Source organism: Zingiber officinale, chromosome 11A (genome assembly GCF_018446385.1).
Source record: "Zingiber officinale cultivar Zhangliang chromosome 11A, Zo_v1.1, whole genome shotgun sequence".
Classification (NCBI taxonomy): domain Eukaryota; kingdom Viridiplantae; phylum Streptophyta; class Magnoliopsida; order Zingiberales; family Zingiberaceae; genus Zingiber; species Zingiber officinale.
In genome coordinates, this window is record NC_056006.1 from 60,803,599 (window position 1) to 60,825,560 (window position 21,962).

Sequence of the window (21,962 nt, forward strand, 5' to 3'; positions counted from 1 at the left end):
GTTTAGTTTATTCAGTATACTTAGCATATCCTTTTAAACAGCATGATTTAAAAACATGATTGCATCGTTGCATGTTTTAGTGAGGTAGATGGTTTCTTACTAAGCTTTAAGCTTACAGATACTATTTTCCCTTATACTGCAGATAAAGGTAAAGGGAAGATGGACTAGCAGAGGAAGCTGGAGTTCAATGCAAAGATGGTGTGTGTGGCAGGAACTGGAATAAAAGATCCTCAGGGGTTTTAGCAAGCTTAACTAGTTGGATTCTTAGTATTTCTTCTTTCATGCATTTTCAGACCTTAGAATGTTTAAACCATGGGAGATTTATTTAGTTTGTTAGTAATTATGTTAGAATGCTAGTTAATAGTTGCTAGAATACATTCCAAAATTTGTGTGTAGCCGAATTGATTTTGGATGACAGGTGCGAATCAGGTAATTCCTTAATCCAGGTCCGGGATCTATGGATCGATCGAGGGATCAGCTGATCTCTGAAGAAAGGCTCGGATCGATCGGCCGATTGATCGACACGCGTCATCGCGAGCAGAAGGCCTCTAGATCGATCGGTCGATCGATCCAAGCTATTCCTCGTGAGAAAGGTTTTGATCGATCATTGGATCGATTGACTTATGTTGGATTGATCGCGATCGATCCAAATATAGTCCCATGCTGCGCAAGCTGGATCGATCCTTTGGATCGATCGGTGAGCTGGATCGATCGGCCGATCGGTCCAGTTATCCCGACGAAGGATGCGGATCGATCCATGGATCGATCCAACAGAGAGCAATCGATCCAGTTCAGTCTGGATCGATTGGGAAGTTCAGTTTCGACTAGGAAACTTAGCAGATCAGCTTCTAGTCCATAGGGAATGTAGGATACACCTGGTATCCTTTAGATTATACCCTTCAGCACATGTAGAACCAAGAATAGTTATCAGATAGCAACTAAAATTTAAATTAGATCAGTTTTCCGCACAGTTAGCACAGCATAACTGTAGTGATCGGCCTTACAGCTCAGCTAGTAGAAGGCGGGTCGTTACAGAGTGGTATCAGAGCCGTGTTCCATACTTCCTACACACACATTAGCATTGAACCTGCAGCTTCCAAGTAAGAATACCTCTACTTTATTTATGCTCCTTGTTTTGTTATTACAGTTCATGTTTATATGCATACTGCTTGTTAGTATGTGATAGTTTTTAAACATGACATCAGTAGTTATATAACTGTGATTACATTAGTTATGTTATGTTCTCTATGTCTTTAGAAATGGCACGAGGACGCCCAGCTAGAAGGGCACTAGCTACTGAGCCCCAGCAAGAGACAGGCAGGCGCCAGGTGCCTCCTCCAGACTACTACGGCATTGGTGGCTCGATTCACATGCTAGTTGAGCAGAAACAGCGAAATAGCCACCTTAAAGGCTAATCAGTAGAATACCCCCACAGTCACCCCGGAATTTGACGACTTCGGTGGTCTTAGAGGTTCCACCAAACGACCACCGACTCAACCGGCCTCCCAAAGAATTAGGAATGAGCCAAGAAAGGAAGCCTATCGATCCGGTGGGTCAAGCCGAGAACTTCTCGGGCACTAGTGAACCATGGGATGCACAAGCCTGGTTCACACTGGAGAGCACGATGGAGCTTCGGGACTGGCCGAACACGAGAAGGTGAAGTGTGCCTCCTTACGCTTGATAGGAGACACACGCATGTGGTGGGAAAGAATCGGAACGAAGCGCCCAGTGAACCGGATGTCATGGGCTGACTTGAGAAAGAATTCGAGGAGTTCTTTCACATACGGGTTACAAACCGCCACTCACGAGTTCTTGAGTTTTGTCGGGGCAACCTTTCGGTTGAGGGCGTGAAGAAATTCAAAAGGTTGGCTCGTCTATGCGGGAGCTAGTCGGCCACAGAGAAGGAGGCGATCGGTTGATGCTCAAGATGCCGAGGCCGGAGATAGCGATGAACGTGGGCTGGTGGCATACATAGGCCACAAACCACAGAGGAGTTAGTGAGCGGTGCCTTGACCACGAGCATTACGAGACAGACAGCATAAAGGGCGCAAGTCTCCTCGAGTCAAAGGCCAAGGAAACTCTCACACTCAAAAAGCAAAGAAGGCCACGGCTCTAGCGGAAGGGAACTCCCAAGCAGCGCAAGTCGGGAGTGACCCAAAGGAGGACCATCTAGCAAGCGACCCGGCTATCAAAGTGTGCTACTTGTGGGAAATTCCACCCTGTGGTTTGAAGGGCACACGAGGATGCTTTGAATGTGGACAAGAAGGGCACATGGCAAGCAGTGCCCAAACAAGACCGGTCTTCCTCAGATTCGAGTGTGAGTCAGAGCCTCGGTTATATCAGATGATCTGGCGCTCTAGAAGGTCCACTTATCGGCCGGCGATTAGAAGCCCCTCCGATGGCGAATGCGAGGATCTACTCACTCACGGAGGGCGTAGCCAATGCCTCGGCGGTTATCACAGTCGATTAGCATTTTTCGATATAGTGCTACCTTTTCTATTTGATCTTGGGTAACCCATTCATTTATAGCTAGGATGTTTTCCGAAAAATTTGAAAGACCCTCGAGGTACTCGGTGGTCAGTTTTTGACAATCCTTCAGAGAGATCATGGCATCCACGCATCGGCTCAGCAATTTGGTCATTATAGCGCATGAGAGCTCTTTTGTGATCCGATAGTGCTAGAGATGATCGACTATGACGTTATCTTTGGAATGGACTTTCAGATCAAATATGGTGCTACCATAGAGTGTCGTAAACAGAGAAGGAGTGCAGTTTGAATACATGGAGAACCAAAGAGAAAAGCCAAGAAGTTTCTCGCTATGAAGGCAGAGGTTAATGGATTCAGGATGTACGGGGTTCTTAGCACCGTGAGTCGATCGACGTCGGACAAGGACCAATACTAGCAGAGGGTGCAGTCGTATGTGACTACCCACAGTCTTCCCAAGAGTTACGGCCTAGCACGGACGAGGGAGATCGAATTTGAGATAGAACTCATCCCACAAATCCTATCTCCAAAGCACCTTATCGCATGGCTCAGAACTAAAGAACTTCATGAGCAACTCGGGGCTTGACAAGGGTTTCATACGCGAGTCACTCGCCGGGGAGCACCTATTGTTCGTGAAGAAGAAAGATGGAAGCATGCGATTGTGCATAGACTACGGATCACCGAACCAAGTCACGATCAAACGGTATCCCTTCCCGAATCGATGACTGATTCGACCGGTCAAGGGAGCGGCGGTGTTCTCTAAGATAGATCTCGGATCAAGTTATCATCGGTGAAGGTTAAAGAGGATATACCCAAAGGCGAAAGATTCGAGTATCACGGACAATATGAGTTCGTAGTCATGCCCTTTTGGCGTGACCAATGCTCCCGCTACATTCATGGATCTCATAGAGTATTCAGGGAGTATTTGGATAAGTTTGTTATTGTGTTTATCGATGACATCCTTATCTACTCGTGAACTCGTGAAGAACACTAGCACTCGAAAATAGTATTGCAGACCCTTGACGTGAACCAACTATATGCCAAGTTCATGAAATGTGAATTTTGGTTAGATCGGTGTCCTTCCGGGTCACATCATCTCAAAGGATGGTATTATGGCGATCCCAACAAGATAGAAGCAAGTTGAGTAGTGGAAGAGACCTAAGAACGCCCGTGAAATCGGGAGCTTTGGGATTAGCGGATATTGAGAAAGTTTGTAGAGGACTTCTCGAGATAGCCTCTCCACTGTGACCCTTTACACGGTAAAGAACAGAAATTTCGGTGCGAGGATCGTGAGGATAGTTTCATGAGCTAAAAAGGAGATTGACCAGTGCTCCCGTTTTGGCTCTACCAGACAACACCAGCAGCTTTGACATCTATAGTGATGCCTCTAAGTTGGGACTAGGAGCGGTCTTGATGCAAACGGCAAGGTGATCGCCTATGCCTCAGACAACTCAAGGATTATGAGAAGAATTACCCTACTCATGACCTTGAGCTTGCGGAGTGTTCGCTCTCAAAATTTGGAGACATTACTTATATGGAGTTTCCACAGAGTGTATACGGATCAGTGCAAGTACTTCTTCACTCGAAGGATCTGAACATGCGCGCACAGATGGCTTGAGTGGTCAAAGACTACGATATAGACATCCTCTACCATCCAGGGAAAGCCAATAAGGTAGCCAACGCACTTAGCAGAAAATCCAGTGCTACCTTATTATCTCTTACAGCCATATCACCGCCCCTACAGAAGGAGATCGTAGATTTCGGTCTCGAACTCATCGTTGGACAGCTCTCTACTATGACCTTAAAGTCTACCTTGCATGGTGATATTCATCGGCTCGAGAGCGGACCACGAAATTCGAAAATCAAGCAAGGGGCAGAATCGAGTAGAGAATTGAGGTGTCCGGCTGGGTGTTGTATTTTGGTGATAGACTACGTGTTCCGGATCGGAGGAGCTACGGAGACGGATTTTAGATGAGGCTCACAAGACTCTATGCGATGCATCAGAGTTCCACCAAATGTATCAAGACACGAAGAACCATTTTGGTGGCGGGATGAAGCGAGACATCGCCAGATATGTTAGCATCTGCCTCACCGTCAGAGGGTCATGGAAGAACATCAGCGGAGGAGCCTATCTGATTCTAGAATGGAAGTAGGAGGATATCTCTATGGATTTCATAGTGGGAACCCAGAACCACGAATGGTTTTGACGCCATCGGGTAATAGTCGACAGGTTGACTAAATCGGCCCATTTCTTAGCTATCAAGATATCCTACTCCATGGAGAAGCTAGCCCAGTTGTATCTCGTGAGATCGTCGACTATCATGGAGCCCTGAACCATCATTTTGACAGCAGACAATGATTCACATCACACTTCCGGGAGGTGTATAGATCGGCGTTGGGCACTAAGTTAAAGTTCAGCACATTCCATCCTCAGACGGATGGTCAGACCGAGTAAATCGGTACTCAAGATATGCTCCGGCGTGTGCCCTAGACTTCAGGGAAGTTGGTGCAAATATCCGAGCTTAGCGGAATTTACAACAGCTATCGTGCCACTATCGGCATGGCACTTCCGAGGCTCTCTATGGGCGAGGTGTAGATCTCAATCTGTGGTATGAGAGTGGTGACAGAAGAGCTAGAACTTGGAGAGATCTAGTGGCGGACACCAAAGACTATCCGACGATCCGCCAGGAGGATAGAGAGGCAGCCGTGAGCCAAAAGCTATCTTGATACAAAGGCGGACCCTTAGAGTTTTTCGATCGGGATAAGTGTTCCTCGTAGCTCCCATGAAGGGAGTGATGCGTTTTGGGAAGAAGGGCAAGCTTAGTCCCGGATATGTGGGACCATACCTTATCGCCGAAGAGTGGGCAAGGTAGCATATGAGCTAGAGCTACTCAGAAATGTAACTGTCCACAACGTATTTCATTTCTCTATCTTCAAGAAGCATACCCCGGATGTCACCGGTGATTGAGCAGACTGCAGATCGCGAAGACCTCAGCTATGATAGTCGGCCTATTCAGATAATAGACCGAGCAGTTAAGAAATTGCGGAACAAGGAAGTACCCTTAGTCAAAGTTGTTTGGCACAGTCACACAGCAGAAGAGGCAACTTGGGAGACAGAAGCCAGCATGAGACAGAAGTACCCAGAATTATTCTAAGTTCGAGGACGAACTTTTTATAAGGTATGGGGATTGTAACGCCCGAAAATTCTCAAAACTATTTTAGGAATATTCTATGATTTTTCTGGAATTTTTAGATATTTTTCCGGAATTTTTCGAGTAGCGGAAGCAGCAAAAATAATTAGAACCGCAAAATAGCTTAGGCGGGGATTGAACCCGAGACCTATGACTTAGGGATAATGCTAGTAACCAGTTGAACCCAGCAGGGTCGTGCTGAAAGAGAAGGGAAACGTTTATATTTATATTTGAGTTGGGCCTAGTTACCCACTTAATATAAATTAAAAACTTAAGTTGGTTTGGGTTAATTCTTTTATTTGGTTCGGCAATTTCTCCCTCTCCAAACCCTCACGCCGAACACCCCTCTCCTCCCTCTTCTCTCGGTGCCACAACAAGGGAAGAACTAGGGTTCCATCCCTAGGGTCCCAAGGTCACTTTCCGGCGACGATTTCAGCACAAGGACGTTCCCCTCCGCGAGTAGAGCACGTGGACGCGAGCGAGTCGTCGAGAAGTCATCTCCACCGGAATTTCTAGCGATTAGATTTGTAAGAAATCTAGCATACGAGGTAAGAAACCCCTCACCTGCAGTATAAGTAGCTCGGTTTGGTTTTATACGCACTAGTTTAGTTATATGCAAATTTTTCGACATATAGGGTGTATTTAACCCTCCTCGCAGGTTTAGGGATTTAGTGAGTACCTTTAGATGGGCCGGACACGTCTTTTCCCCTTCAGTTGGAGGTTTAGATGTTGTTGGGTGCCTAAAGGTAGTCTCCCTAATAGAGAGGGGAGTTAAAGCACACTAGGTGTTCGATAAATTAGCTAGTTAAGTAAAAATCCAAATTAGGCATTTTAACAGTTCGGTTGAATGCATTAGAAGCATCTAAATCAGTATATCAGTTTATTCTAGCTTATATGGGACTACGGTCCAATGGGTGGGCTCCCACAGTCGCCTCTAGGTTCAGACAACCTAGCTCTAGGTTTAGATAACCTAGAAACAGCAAGTTAAAACAGTTAGCTATATTCAGTATTTTATTTTCAGTGGCACTGTACTGGATCAGATATCCATTGGGTTGGGCTCCCACAATCGTCCCTAGGTTTAGATAACCTAGTTAACCCTACTAAATTTGGGACTTGCAAACCCGGGTCTAGTTAGGGATGCGCGCACAGCAAGTACAGTTGCCGGGCTCAAACAACATGTTTAGTATTTTCACTTACTATATGTATATGGTTTTCAACCTTTCACAAATTAGTTCGTGAATCCAGTACAGTCCTAGCAGTAGATCAGTTTTTAGTATCAGCTTAGTTTTTCATGGATACCATGTGATTGATATCATGTTCTGCTTTAGATATGCCATGATTGTATGCTTATATGCCATGCCATGTTTAGTTTATTCAGTATACTTAGCATATCCTTTTAAACAGCATGATTTAAAAACATGATTGCATCGTTGCATGTTTTAGTGAGGTAGATGGTTTCTTACTAAGCTTTAAGCTTACAGATACTATTTTCCCTTATACTGCAGATAAAGGTAAAGGGAAGATGGACTAGCAGAGGAAGCTGGAGTTCAATGCAAAGATGGTGTGTGTGGCAGGAACTGGAATAAAAGATCCTCAGGGGTTTTAGCAAGCTTAAATAGTTGGATTCTTAGTATTTCTTCTTTCATGCATTTTCAGACCTTAGAATGTTTAAACCATGGGAGATTTATTTAGTTTGTTAGTAATTATGTTAGAATGCTAGTTAATAGTTGCTAGAATACATTCCAATTGATTTTAGAATTTGTTGTGTGAGGTTTTGGCACGCCAGAGTGCTGAAATCAGAGTTTCAGTGCGAAATCAGAAACTCCGATCGATCCATGGATCGATCGGGTCTCGATCGATCCATGGATCGATTGGGGTGATCTCCAGGAAGGCTTCGGATCGATCGCGATTGATCCAAACTTCGTCCGCACAGAAGGCTCTCGGATCGATCGGTCGATCGATCCAAGCTATTCCTCGCGAAGGTTTTGATCGATCATTGGATCGATTGACTTATGTTGCATTGATCACGGACGATCGATCAAATATAGTCCCGTACGCGTATCACCTGGATCGATCATGGATCGATCGGTGAGCTTGGATCGATCAGCCGATCGGTCAATTTCTCACTGATGGATCGATCCATGGATCGATCCAACAGAGAGCAATCGATCCAGTTCAGTCTGGATCGATTGGGAAGTTCAGTTTCGACTAGGAAACTTAGCAGATCAGCTTCTAGTCCATAGGGAATGTAGGATACACCTGGTATCCTTTAGATTATACCCTTCAGCACATGTAGAACCAAGAATAGTTATCAGATAGCAACTAAAATTTAAATTAGATCAGTTTTCCGCACAGTTAGCACAGCATAACTGTAGCGATCGGTCATACAGCTCAGCTAGTAGAAGGCGGGTCATTACAGTTAGTCCAGAATATAGAAACATATCCTGCAAAACAGAATAAGCACAATCAAACATAATAAATATGATTATTTGACAGTCACCGACTGTCCGATTCTGACATCAGATTTCTAATAATAAATCCTAGGTCGAACCGACGGTTGGTTGCTACTCGGAATATCGTACCAGTTCCCCTGTACAAAAATTTTGTACAAGTCCTGAACCTTTCCTAACAACATATTGTTTTCTTTAGAAATTAAATTTGGAATCACAAACAGAACTTAATATTGTTGATTCCAAATTCAACTTATCTGCTCTTAGAGGTTTAGACTTTGATCGCAAACGATGCTTAACATTATTAATCCAAATCCACCCATGTTACAAATTCGATTAAATATTAATTTTAGAGATCGGCTTCTAGGTTAAACATGGCGAGGTACTAGGCCTTCTTGGGTATAGGAGCATCCACCACTTCCTAGACAAAGTCTTTCAACGAAATTCAATATTTAATCTCCTTATAGTAACCCTAGGTTTAATCAAAAAGAACAATCGAATCACAAGTTCGAAAAACAAAAGAAACACAAAATCGAAAACATAAATTCGATAGCCTAGATTCATTAGCCTCTTGTGTTTGGTATAAACAAAAGGATGAACTAGTTATGATACGGAAACTAATAACTAGTTATACCTTTTGTAGCTTATAGGCCTCCTACTACGATGAGGCACTGTCTGTGGTTGTGTATCATTTGTGATACATGTTACAGTTTCTTATGATATTTCATCTTGTACTGTTGGTACTAGACTAGACGTGTCCTCTCTAATTTCTTCTAGAACAATTTCACTCATGGGCTTGTGGTTCATTACATAATCTTCTTCTAAAAATCGAGCATTGGTGCTAACAATAATCTTCTGACTTTTAGGATTATAAAATAAATCACCTTTCGTTCCCTTAGGATATCCCACAGCAGACAAACTTCTGTACGTGATCCCAACTTATCAGTATCTCCCTTCAGTACATGTGCTGGACTACCCCATATTCAAATATGACTCAAACTAGGCTTACGCCCATTCCACAATTCCATGGGAGTAGAGGGTACTGATTTAGAAGGTACCATATTAAGAATGTACATTATTTTTTCTAGAGCATATCCCCAAAATGAATTTGGTAATTCTGAATAACTCATCATCGATCTAACCATTTCCATAAGAGTCATATTCTTTCGTTCTGCCACACCATTCTGTTGGAGTGTACCAGGTGCAAACAATTGGGATTGAGTCCCAGCCTCTGATAAGTAATTCCTAAACTCTCCAAAGAGGTATTCGCCACCACGGTCAGACCGTAGTGTCTTGATACTTTTACCATGACGTTTCTCCACATCAGCCTTGTACTATTTGAACTTATCAAAGCATTCAGACTTGCGGCGCACCAAGTAAATGTACCCATATCTCGAATAGTCATCTATAAAAGAGACCAAATATTCGAAATCACCTCTGGCCTGGATAGACATAGGACCACACAAATCAGAATGAACCAGTTCTAACACATCTTTGGCTCTATACCCCTTGGTCTTAAAAGGTCTCTTGGTCATTTTACCTTCCAAGTGTTGGGATTTTCGAGCCGCAAAAACCGCTTTTTCGCATTGCGAAAACCCCGATTCCCATGCCACCGGATCCGTGCGAAGTAAAAATAAAACAAAATTTTACGAGTACGAGTTTCTTACATCAAGATCTACACGAGAACTACATGGTTAAGAGATTTACCCTCGATGCGATGCCCTTCGCAATCCCGCTCGTCCGACGGTTCGCCGGATCTCGAGATCGTCAAGTGTACGATCCTCTAGAAGTATCCACACGAACAAACTAGGTGGAGAAGACGAAACAAAGGTGTGCTAGCACCTTAGATGGTTCGACCAAGGAGAGGAGAGGGAGAGCAAGAAGAGAGAGCAAGGAAGAAGATGAGTTGAATGAGCCTTGAATGAAAAATCAAATTTCATTCCTCACAATAAGTGGCCGACCACTCATGGAGTTGTAACCTCCATTCTCATTTAATGTGGCCATTAAAGAGGAGATTTGTAACCTCCATGAGGTGACACACACATGTGCTAAACATGATGATGTGTAACACCATTATTGGCCACTTAATGCCAACTCACAAATGAGGTGGCATATAGTCAAGTCAAACTTGACTTTTCCTCTTCCTCTCAAGTCAAGTCAAACTTGACATTATAACTCCCACATGGTTGATCTAATCTAACCATTTGATTCAAACCAACTTAATATAATGGATCTAATTCATTTAATTAAATTGATTCAATGAGTCATAATCTAAATTAGACTCATTGAACACATGAATCAACTTGAGTCCAACTCAATTAGCCCAATTAGGATTACTCTTAATCTAATTTGATTCATCACATGAATCTAATCCTCTTGGTTCATCATATGAACCTAATCTCCATCTAATTGTCCTTTGTGTGTGACCCTATAGGTTCTTATAACGTTGGCAATGCTCCTAAATCCATTTAGAAGCATAAGTAATGAGCGGTATCTAGCAACACATCATTACTACCCAAGTTATAAGAATGTTGAGATCCAACATCACCTTGTGACTACTAATTGTGACTCCTCACAAAATATGACATTGTCCTTCTATCCTAGACATTTAGATTGATCAATGTGAGGCATAGACCGTGTCATCCTCTAATCAATCTAAATCTTGAACTCCAAGTAGACTCACTCAATCAAATGAGCTCAATATCTCATATTGACCCATTTGGGCATTGCCATGCACTTCGTGGTCTCACTCTATCAAGAATATCGATGTCACTCCCGTCATATAGGAGGAATAGATCCCATCTTCATCACTCACATCCCTCTGCATAATTTGTTACATACCCAGTAATCGTCTTTATAGTCCACCCAGTTACGGGTGACGTTTAACGAAACAAAAGTACGTAACTCCTTATATAGGGATCCATGGTGACTTCAGGTCCAATGACTAGTAGTCATACTAATAGCCACATGATAAAGTATATGACAATCATATAACAATCCATGATACTTTCTCATGGCGGGTCATTCAGTATACATTCTCCAATGCATACCCATGTGTCAACTTGATATCTCCATATCCATGACTTGTGAGATCATGTCATCGAGTTGACCTACATGCTAGTCTCATTGCATTAACATTATCCCTGAATGTTAATACTCGACTAGAAATGATTAAGAGTAGTGTTCCCTATATCATCTCACTATCGATTCAACCAATCGATTGATATAGGTGAGAACCTTCTACTCAAGGACGCTGCTATACTTAGTTATTTGGCACCAATACAAGTAAGTATAATAACCAAAACAAATGCCTTTATTAATACACAAGAATATGATACAATGAGTTCATACAACAATCATCAAATGATTGGCTCTAGGACTCTAACTAACACCAAGCAGGATTCGTAAGTTGGAAAGTTTTCCTACACTAATGAACCCAAGAGTCCATCGGCTATTAGCCTTTGAATTCTAGTTAAGTTAATATGACCAAGCCTTAGATGCCAAAGATATGTTTGGTTCATTTCCGAAGGTTCCATTCTCTTATTAGAATTAGAAGATGTGTTATTAATTTCCATTTGTTGCTTTGTGGAAGAAATTGGATTTAGAATATACAAATTGCCTACTAATGTACCAGAATAGATAATAACCCTATTCTTCTTGATAACTACTTTGTCATCAAAAGAAACAGAATATCCATCCATAAACAGTTTAGAAACTGAAATTAAATTCTTTCTAAAAGTTGGTACATAAAGACAATTTCTCAAAATCAAACTTCTATTTCAATCGAATGATAAGTAGACATCTCGCACTGCAACAACCGCCACTTTCTTAGCATTGCCCATGTAGACGGTTATCTCTCCCTCATATAGTCATAGGGTTTCCTGGAACCCCTACAATGTATTGCAGACATTATCAGTGGCTCCTATATCTACACACCAGGTGCTGGTAGATAGCACCGCTAAACATGTTTCAACTACTAAAGAATAAGATATACCTTTATTATTCTCTCTTCTACCAGGACAACCTGCCTTCCAATGTCCCGACTGCTTGCAAATGAAGCACTTGCCCTTCAACTTCTTCACTCCTGCTTTAAGTCTAGTACCTAGAGGTTTATTCACCTTCTTTGCTGAGCCAGCTTGTTTCTTCTTCTTCTTGCCTTTCGAGTTAGAAGTAGAAATATTTTCAGCAAAGTGAACTTGAGAATTATGATGAAATAACCCTTCTGCTGCCTGAAGTTCTGTCAGTAGTTCAGCCAATGAATAAATCCTTTTATTCATATTGTAGTTCAGGCGGAACTACTCAAAACTTTTAGGTAGTGATTGGAGAATGATATCGACCGGGGTTTCCCCATCGATTTCAACTCCAAGTATATGTATCTCGTTCAAGTAAGCCATCATCTTTAGGATATGATCCCTTACGGGTGTCCCCTGAGTCATGGTGGCTGTTATTAATTTTCTCATTGCCTCTTGCCTAGCAGCCCGATTCTGGTATTCGAAGAGATCCTTGAGATTGCTCATCATGTCATAGGCAGTTGGCATGTCCTGATGCTGATGTTGCATCACATTTGACATTGAAACCATAATGTAACACCGCACCATCTCATCTACCTTAACCCATTTCTTATGATACTCAATCTTCTCTTCACTAGAATCACTATTAGGCACATTAGGGCAGGACTCTAACAATACAAACTTATAGCTTTCAACAGTTAGGGCAATGTCCAGGTTTTTTTTCTAATCTATGTAATTGGGACCAGTAAGTTTGTTCTCTTTTAATGTAATAGCCAGTGGGTTGAAAGGCATCCTAAGAATCACAAAATAAACTTTTGATCAAGACTCTAAATTTAGAATAATATTGATTCCTCAAATAATATTATTTAAATTTACCAACACCTCAAAACACCATGAATTTTGCATGCCACGTTAGTGTGGACGTATACAAATTCAACATTTGTAAGAGGAGATTTTACTCATTAATTTTATTATCTTGTCATCCTAACTTTATGACAAATAAAATTAATAGTTGATTTTCCTTTGGTCATACAAATAATAATAGTGACTCCGTTGGGGAGGATACTATTAAATGTGCCTAAGTGTGTAACATTACTTGATACTTAGTCCATTAAATAGGATTGTGCCCCTTCAGTTGGAGAAGATCACACACTCCTAAATAATTTCCTATAACCATCCATAAATGAAGTTTGATCTAGTGATCCGCAAACAAACTCATCCGTTGTGGAGGGAGGCACTTAGAGCCAACACGCAAGTTTGTTGCATCACTTACAAACTAGTAATGGAGACTGTGGAATTTTTTTAAAATCCCTTTCCCACTTAGTTATTTAAGGTGAGGAATTTTTTCATGCAAGCACACATCACATGGACACACACATCACAGTAAATAAAAGCAATAAATATGGAAATTAATTTTTCAACTATTATGGCTTCTTCCATCACTGTCCTCCGTGTGCTGCCAGCCCTAGGGTTCATGTCGTCGGGTTCATCAAGCTTCCTTTTCTGCTGCGCTTCTGGTCCTCCAATAGTACCACGCCTTGCAAGGTTACGATCCACGACAAAAATAGAATTTTACATATATCGATCCTATATTCCACAAGGGAATGTACATGTAGTCTAGATCAAACAAAAATATAAAATCCTAGGGCTAATACAGCTCCTGCTGTATTTAATAAATACAATCATGCACACACATAAAATGCCCTTGACATGTCCAAGGGTCCAATCACACACAATCACATTAAGCCATAATAGTTGGAGCCTGGAACCACAGAGTTAGCATATCCTACTATTATCCTGCGTAAAATATGTATGACATGTGCATAATTTTAAACTAAAAATCAAATACACAGAGGCAAACCCTAGCTCTGATACCAATTGTTGGTTACTACTCTGAATATCGTACTGGTTCCCTTGTACAAAAATTTTGTACAAGTCCTGAACTTTTCCTAACAACCTATTGTGTTCTTTAGAAATTAAATTTGGAATCGCAAACAGAACTTAACATTATTGATTCCAAATTCAACTTATCTGTTCTTAGAGGTTTAGACTTGGATCGCAAATGATGCTTAACATTATTAATCCAAATCCACTCATGTTACAAATTCGATTAAATATTAATTTCAGAGATCGGCTTCCAGGTTAAACATGGTGAGGCACTAGGCCTTCTTGGGTATGGGAGCATCCACCACTTTCTAGACAAAGCCTTTCAATGAAATTCAATATTTAATCTCCTAATAGTAACCCTAGGTTTAACCAAAAAGAACAATCGAATCACAAGTTTGAAAAATAAAAGAAACACAAAATCGAAAACATAAATTCGATAGACTAGATTCATTAGCCTCTTGTGTTTGGTATAAACAAAAGGATGAACTAGTTATGATGCGGAAACTAATAACTAGTTATACCTTTTGTAGCTTATAGACCTCACGATCTTCTGTCGTATTCCTCTTCTTATCTCGGACGTCGTGTGGGTGACAATCTACTTAGACGAGAATCCACCCAAGACTCCTTCTTCTCCAGGCAAATTTCGGCCAACAACAAACTCCTTGAGTTCAAGAACTTCGGCCACCAACCAAGCTCCAAGGCATGCTAAGAAACAATGCCTCCTATGTCTCCTTCTTCATGTAACAAGATCCGGCCACCAACCAAGCTCCTTGAGATGAAGATGTCACAGGCCACCAAGGAAGAAGATTAGGAGAAGGAGAAAAGATGAGGGTCGGCCACCACCAAGGAAGAGAGGAATAATAGATGATATGTTATGAGGTAAGGCACCTCTATACTCTCTTTTATATTCCTTGGTCTTGGCAAATAAGGTCAGTTTTATAATTAAAACTTCCTTATATTCCTTGCCAATGTTTAAGAAGGAAAATTTAATTAAAAATTTAATTATAATCTTTTAATGGTCGGCCACCACCATCTCCTCCAAACAAGGAAAGTTTTAAACACAAAATTAAAACTTCCTAATTTGTTTCTGAAAATTTTTAAAATAAAATTCTCTTTTAAAAATTCCCTTCATGGTTGGTTATAAAAGGGAAGTTTTATAAATTAAAATCTCTCTATTAAAACATGTGGATGATTACAAAAAAGAAAGTTTTCTCCAGAATTAAAATCTTCCTTTTAACTATTAATAAGGAAAGATATCAAATATTTCTCTTAATCCTTTGTAGAAACTATAAAAGGAAAGATTTAATTTTAAAACTCTCTTTTAAATCATGGCTTCCCCGTAAGGAAAGATTTTAAAATTAAAATCCCTTTTAATTTAATTGTGGCCGACCACCTAAGCTTGGGTTCAAGCTAGGCTGGCCACACCTAAACCCATCCAAGCCTTATCTTGGCCGGCCCTTGCTTGGGCTCCAAGCTTGGCTTGGCCGACCACCTTCGGATGGGTAAGAAGGTGAGTTTAGATGGGTATAAGAATTTATAAATAAGAGGATACGACAGGGACCGAGAGAAGGAATTGGTTTTGGTCTTCCGATGAACTTGAGCTTCCCGTGTTCGCCCCGAACACCCAACTCGAGTTCATCAATAACAACTCATACCACTAAAGAGTTGTTATTGAACTACTGCACCAATCCCATATTACTATATGGGCTCCTTCTTATCATGAGGATGTTAGTCTCCCTGTGTTTAAGATATCGAATGTCCACTAATTAAATGAGTTACTGACAACTCATTTAATTAATATCTAATTCCAAGAGTAGTACCACTCAACCTTATTATCATGTCGGACTAAGTCCAACTGCAGGGTTTACATGACAATCCTTATGAGCTCCTCTTGGGGACATTATCAACCTAGATTCCTAAGACACAGTTTCCTTCTATAATCAACAACACACACTATAAATAATATCATTTCCCAACTTATCGGGCCTCTTGATTTAACAAGCAAAATCTAACCCATTGAGAAGTCAAAGAAATAAATACTAAGTACATGTGCTTGTTATTATATCGGGATTAAGAGCACACACTTTCATAATAACAAAGGTCTTGTTCTTTTATGTAGTCAGTATAAAAAGAAACTACCTTAAATGGTCCTGCTCAATACACTCAGAGTGTACTAGTGTAGTTTTACCGTTATGATAAACTAATACCAAATTACAGTACGACTATTCCAATGGTTTGTTCCTATCCATCTTTGTCATGAGCTACTATTTATAATTTATAAGGAACTGATAACCTGATCTTTTGTGTGTGACACCACACACCATGTTATCTACAATATAAATTAATTGAACAACTACACTTAGCATATAAATATAGACATTTAACCAATGTGATTCTTTTATTTCAAAATAAATATTTACAAAAATCTAGGCTTTTAGTATACACTCTAACATAGACGCCTACTGTTCCCTCACCAGGGAACGCGTCCTCACCTACTCCACTCAGAAGAGTTTACCTATTGTCAATTGATCCTCCAGACCAACTGGACTTTTGCTCAGCGCTCGAGACTCCAGAACTTTCCGCTGGACGTTCGCTCCATGACCTGCCCAGTCTTTCACCTATTTCGCGACACCTAGACTTTCCACCTAGAGTCCTCGACTCTAGGACTTTTTGCCCGAAGCCCTCGACCCATCAAGAATTTCTGCCTAAGGTTACCACCCCCTAGGATCTAGGGTTACCACCCCCTAGGATTTTCCACCTACCTAACCGCAGCTATGACTTTTGTCTAAGTACACTTAGGACTTTCCTGCAATCTCATTTAACTTATTAAATAACAAAACAACTTAACTTTGAACTCTTTGACATAATCAAAACATAGTTTCGACTGTCGGATGCTTCCCGCACCAACAGGATGATCTTATTTTGCTCAGCCGAGAAATTCCTCTTCTTCTGCTTAACTGGTCAGGAATCAGGCGGAAGGTGTAATTTGTGCTCAGCCACCTCGGGCTTGACCCCAAGTAGCTCTTTGGGGGACCAAGTGAAGACATCCCTATTGCGATCCAAGCATTGGATCAAGTCCGTCTTGACTTCGATAGGTAGGTCGCTTGATATGCGGGTGAGGCTCTCTGTGTTAGTTAGAGCCCTAGAGTCAATCATTTGATGATTGTTGTATGGACTCGTTGTATCATATTCTTATGTATATATAAAGGCATTTGTTTTGGTTATTATACTTACTTGTATTGGTGCCAAATAACTAAGTATAATAGCGTCCTTGAGTAGAAGATCCTTATATATATCAATCGATTGGTTGAATCGATAGTGAGATGATGTAGAGAACACTACTCTTAATCATTCCTTGTCAAGTATTAGCATTCAGGGACAATGTTAATGCGACGAGACTAGCATGTAGGTCAACTCGATGACTTGATCTCACAAGTCATGGATATAGAGATATCAAGTTGACACATGGGTATACATTGGAGAATGTATACTAAATGACCCACCATGAGAAAGTATCATGGATCGTTATATGAGTATCATATACTTTCTCATGTGGCTATTAGTATGACTATTAGTCCTTGGACCTAAAGTCACCATGGTTCCCTACATAAGGAGTTGTATACTTTGGCTTCGTCAAACGTCACCCGTAACTGGGTGGACTATAAAGGCGATTACTGGGTATGTAACAAATTATGCGGAAGGATGTGAGTGATGTAGATGGGATCTATCCCTCCTATATAACGGGAGTGACATCATTATTCTTGATAGAGTGAGACCACTAAGTGCATGGCCATGCCCAAATGAGTCAATATGAGATGTTGAGCTCATTTGATTGAGTGAGTCTACTTGGAGTTCAAGATTTAGATTGATTAGAGGATGACACGGTCTATGCCTCACATTGATCAATCTAGATGTCTAGGATAGAAGGGCATTGTCACATATTGTGAAGAGTCACAATTAGTAGTCACAAGGTGATGTTGGATCTCAACAATCTTATAACTTGGGTAGTAATGATGTGTTGCTAGATACCGCTCATTACTTATGCTTCTAAATGGGTTTAGGAGCATTGCCAACGTTACAAGAACCTATAGGGTCACACACAAAGGGCAATTAGATGGAGATTAGGTTCGTATGATAAACCAAGAGGATTAGGTTCATGTGATGAACCAAATTGGATTAAGAGTAATCCAAAGTAAACTAATTGAGTTGGACTCAATTTGGTTCATGTGTTAGCAATTAATTAAATTTTGTGATTAGTCATGGCCCTACTACTATCTTCTCAAGCCAATGAGAAGATCGGTTGGTCAACCTAGGGTCAATAGCTTCCTCAAGCTCGTCCCTTTGACCGTCATGTGTTGCTCGCACCCTCCTCGTAACTCCGTCTCGAGTGGACCTTCCATCGCTCCAATTTTGTACATTACAAAAGGTGAAACTTGAGTTACATTCGAGTCTAAAAATATTTTACAACAGGAATATAAATAGAAGGGCACGACGCGCAAGTCACGAATCAAGTACAACATGCACAAACACACAAAAATGGTGCGCAGGCCATATTATGAATTACAACACATATTTCCAATCAAATTGGGTTCTTTGGGCCATGACCATCACAAAATTTAATTAATTGCTTGTGTGTGTGTGTATGTGATGCATGCTAGATTAGTAATTAATTAGTGCCTTAACGATTAGATTAGATCTAAATCACGCACACGATGCACCTCCACGATTAGATTAGATCTAAATCGAGTATATGATACACATCGTCGATTAGATTAGATCTCAATCGCGTCAACTCGAGATGCCTACCATGCCGTGATACCCATCACTACCTCGATCACATGTTGTTGTTGAATCTGCCAAAGAAGAGCAACGCATATTATCTTGGTAGGGTGCGGAGGGACAATCTTGGTCCCTCCTATCAATGCATGGGTGAGTACAACTCAATTAGATTGAGTAACTAGTTAACTCAATTGTATCGAGTTTAACTATAGGCATTTTCCAATGGTTGGTAGATAGGTCAAAATCACATTTATATTAATTCTTGGGTGATTTAACCAAAGCTAACTCAAGTTTTAATATACATGCGAATCTTGATCCTATAAACAAGAGTTGTATAGAGATGTAATTGGTAATTAGTTACCTACCGATCATACTAAGTCTTGGGCGATTTAGCCAAAGCTAACTCAAGGCGTAGTATGATGTAGATCTTGTCCCACTTGAATTATAGAATTCAGTGGGAGTATCATTTAATTAAAGGCCTAATTAGATGATTAATTGGAATATGATATTTATTTTTCTGTATTTTTCTGTTGTAGATTACCATGTCCTCAAACATGAACTCATTTTCCTTGCGTTCTGTCCTCGATAAGGACAAGTTCAATGGAGCTAACTTCCTGGACTGGTACAGGAACTAGAGAATAGTTCTCACACAGGAACGAAAACTGTACGTCCTGGAGCAGCCCATTCCTGAGGCACCTCCTTCCATTGCCACGCGAGCTGATCGTAATGCTTACAAGAAGCATCAAGATGATGCATTAGATGTGTCATGTCTTATGCTCGCGACCATGAACTCTGAGCTTCAGAAGCAACACGAGTTGATGGGCGCTTATGATATGGTTGAACATCTTCATCAACTATATCAAGGATAAGCGAGGCACGAGAGATTCGAGATCTGTAAGATACTGTTTCAGTGCAATATGCAAGATGGGACTCCCGTAGGCCCATATGTACTCAAAATGATTGGGTACATAGAAAACCTACAGAGGTTGGGATTCACGCTTGGCCAAGAGCTGGCCACTGACCTAAACTTGCAATCCTTACCAGATAGCTATAGTCAATTCATTCTAAATTACAACATGAACGAAATTGACAAGTCACTGCCCGAGCTGCTTAGCATATTAAGAACTGCTGAGCTCAACCTTAAGAAGGTTAAGCCTAACTCTATTCTGATGGTTCAGAAACACAAGGGCAAGGGCAAGCCCAAAGGTAAGGGAAAGTCCCAAGCCAAGGGTAAAGGCAAGGCACTGAAACCCAAAGGATGGGTTGCCAAGGATGCTACCTACTTCCACTGCGGTCAAACCGGGCACTGGAAGAGGAACTACAAAGTGTACCTGGAAGATCTTAAGAAGAAGAGAAGTGAGACTTCTACTTCAGGTATATATGTTATAGAAGTCAATCTATCTATTTCTTCATCATGGGTATTAGATACTGGATGTGCTTCTCACATTTGTACTAATGTGCAAGCATTGAGAAATAGCAGGGCATTGACGAAGGGCGAGGTGGACCTACGAGTAGGCAATGGAGCAGGGGTTGCTGCTGTTGCTGTAGGAACTTATTCTCTATCTTTGCCCTCTGGGCTTATACTAGAATTGGATGATTGTTGTTATGTGTCTTCTTTGACTAAGAACATTATATCAGTTTCTTGTTTAGACAATAAAGGCTTTTCATTTATAATAAAGAACAAATATTGTTCAGTTTATTTAAATGATATGTTCTATTGTAGTGCACCTCTGATGAACGGACTCTATATTCTAGACCTTGAAAACCCTATCTATAACATAAGTACCAAGAGGTTCAAGTCAAATGACATGAACCAAACCTATATCTGGCACTGTCGCTTAGGTCATATAAATGACAAACGCTTATCCCAGCTCCATAAAGATGGTTTACTGGACTCATTTGATTTTGCATCTTATGAGACATGCGAGTCATGCCTATTGGGCAAGATGACCAAGACTCCCTTTAGTGGACACAATGAGAGAGCGACTGACTTGTTAAGACTTATACATAGTGATGTATGTGGCCCTTTCAATGTCGCTGCCAGAGGTGGTTATAGGTACTTCATTACATTTACTGATGACTTCAGTAGATATGGTTATGTGTATTTGATGACACATAAGTCAGAATCCTTTGAAAAGTTCAAAGAATTCAAGAATGAAGTACAAAACCAGCTTGGCAAGAGTATTAAGATACTTCGATCAAATCGAGGTGGTGAATACCTTAGCCATGAGTTTCGTGACTATCTAGCTGAGTGTGGGATTTTATCTCAACTCACTCCTCCTGGAACACCACAGTGGAATGGTGTATCCGAAAGGAGGAATTGTACCTTATTAGATATGGTACGATCTATAATGAGTCACACAGATCTTCCTATGTATCTTTAGGGCTATGCTCTAGACACAACAGCCTTCATTCTCAACCGAGTTCCATCTAAGGCTGTAATAAAGACACCATATAGGATATGGACTGGGAGAGATGCCCAGGTGTCTTTTATAAGGATTTGGGGTTGTGAGGTTTACGTTCAACGTCAAGTCTCGGACAAATTAGGACCCAAATCCGATAAGTGCTATTTTATTAGATATCCCAAGGAAACGAAGGGATATTACTTCTACATTCCCAGTCAACACAAGGTAGTTGTGGCTAAGACTGGGGTATTGTTGGATGCTAATCGGAGAACCTATCGGTTCCACTATACAAAAATTTTGTACAAAGGTCTGAACCTTTTCCTATCTACCATGTGTTCTTTTAAATTAAACTTAGATCGCCTGCGGAACTTAACACGTTTGATCCTAAGTTTAATTTATTTGTTCTTTTAGGTTTAGACTTGGATCTCCTACGGAACTTAACACGTTCGATCCAAATCACCTTGATCACAAAGACAATTAAATATCTATTTCCAAAATTGGCTTCCAGTACTGCATGACGAGACACATGACCTTCTTAGATATGGGAACAACCACCACCGACTTGACAAACCCTTTTATAGAAATTAAATATTTAACCTTCCCATAGTAACCCTAGGTTAACCACTAAGAACAATCAAATCACAAGGAAAAGAAAGAACAAAAGAACACAACTTCGAAAAATAATTTGAAAAACTAGAATCGCATGCCTTTAGTATTTGGTATTTTTACAAAGAAACAAAACTAACATGATGCGGA